The following is a 2,296-nucleotide window of genomic DNA, read 5'->3' on the forward strand; positions in this document are numbered from 1 at the left end:
AAACGGAAAGGAGTAGTACGGAATAATGAGGAAAAAAATTAAACCAAAAATAAAGAGATAATTACGGAACTTTTTTGTCATGCCTCTGTGTGACTAGTCAACGTTTTTTGTTCGAACTGGTTTTTTTTATACAGGGTACCTAGTAGTAGTTGCAGCAGTAGGTACAAAAATGTAGTACTCAGATGAAGATGTTCTGTTAAAACCGAAAGGGAAAGAGAACAGGAAGAAAGGCGTGCAAACGCCTGAGTAGCAAAAAAAAAAAAACGATGTGGATGCATGGTACAGCATATCGCAGATGCAGAATTGATCATGAGTTTTAACCAATTGGAATAGAGTTTTGCTTTCTGATCCATTGTAGCGCGAACCATAATATAAAACTTCTCCTATTGATGTGGAGTTCTCCTTGTGTTTAGCATTCAATATTTAGTATAAGCTTTTCCCTACCAAATGCCTCCTAATGAGGATTTTTTTTATTAAAACTAGCGGATCGACTAGGTGTAGATCAGTGCGTGAAACCTCTTCTATTCGGGATAAAAGTCCTAAAATATGAACTATGACGAGGAACTAGAGAACATGGACTATGACGAGGAACTAGAGAACATGGACAGAGAGGGGTGTGTTGGTAGCTGACCATCTATGGGCTTGGTGGAGGAAGAGGCCTATGACGATGGAGTCGAAGAGGACGCCGGTATGTTGGAGTCGAGGAGGCAGTCACGATCCCGACGGCGGCGTGGTCCAGTGGCGACGGTGAAGGCAGTGGGCTTTCCATCGCTTCAGCGCCGCCCTTTAGATCGGATTAGGGTTAGGAATGTAGGTGGGGTGTTGTGACAGGCTGTGGTAAACCACATACCCTAGTGCCCCGGCCCCCACATTCCTCTTTATAGCCACTAGTACAGAAACAAGCTGTACTTCCGGTTGGAAAACCCCTTCAGTCCCGGTTTCCCAACCGGGAGCACGAATCCGAGACTAAAGGGCCCCTCCTTTAGTCCCGGTTTCTCGCCCAGGGACTACCGGTTGGTAATACCAACCGGGGCTAAAGAGGCCTCCCAGCCTGGCCACGTGGGCCGGCCCTTTAGTCCCGGTTGGTATTACCAACCGGGACTAAAGGTTTTCTTTTTTTCTTTTTTTTTTGTAATCAAATATACCAACTTGGACAAAAGTTAATGATAGTGAAAATATTATTAACTAATAAACAAACAAAAGCTCCTGACTTGTTTCCCTGGTAATTACTTTGAGATTTGAATGGGTCTATCAAATGTATTTGAACATATTATTTCAAATTCTATCAGGTGCAACCATACAAATAGAACTCAAGAAAGATAAATAATTGTAATACATGTGAGTAAATATAAAAGTAAATCTTTATGCATGTAAGTAAATATAGAAAGATAATATTTATACATGCAACATGACTTTGGGAAGAAATGATAATTCAATGGAGATGGGTATCCACCTGAGGATCAAGAATGAAAGTTATGATCAAGACACAAATAGTATTTTTCTTAAAAATAGTTGTAGTGATCACAAGTTCATCATTCAATCAACTGGAGTTCAATTTGTTGCATTTAATTCTTAAAGGAGGTTGATCTCACCTCTAGCAATTGTCTCTTCATGGACAACTCTATCAATTTCATCTGTTGTAATTCCTAGTTTAATTACACGAGAAGCTGCATCTAAAACCTCTCTTGCAAACTATAAATGATAATACGAGATAAAGCAGAAAAGATTAGGAAAGTGAAATTATAATGTCACAACTAAGCACTCATTTATACATGCTGGGAACTTACTCGACATGTTTCTCTCATCCTTTCTATGAGTTCAGGGGTCTTAATCTACAGAGGCACAAAGAAAGCAGTAATCATCAGAAATTTGTTCATGGAACATATGTGATACTCAAAAACCTCTGAAGGATTTTACCTCTACTCTTTTCTGCAAATCACTATCTGGTTCTATCTTGGGAATTCCCTAAAAAGTATTACAATGTCATGGAGATTTGAAAGAGCATATTGCAAGAGATATCACTTCAAGTGGAATGGTGAGATGACACTGCATTCATACTGTGAAGGAAGAGACCCTTAAAACAACATGAACTTACATCAAGCGCCCAATCAGGCTTCTCAATTTCATCTGGCACCACACACATCTTTGATATTGGATATGTTATCAATGGACTAAAAGACATAATCATTCAGTAAATGTGAGAAAGGTACTACCCAAATAGCTCATTCCTCCCACCCTAGATTATTAGCAAAGAATAAAGGTGCATTTATGTTCAAAATTTCCAATTTGTCAATGC

The sequence above is a fragment of the Miscanthus floridulus genome, chromosome 13 (assembly GCF_019320115.1).
Source record: "Miscanthus floridulus cultivar M001 chromosome 13, ASM1932011v1, whole genome shotgun sequence".
In the NCBI taxonomy this organism is placed as follows: Eukaryota; Viridiplantae; Streptophyta; class Magnoliopsida; order Poales; family Poaceae; genus Miscanthus; species Miscanthus floridulus.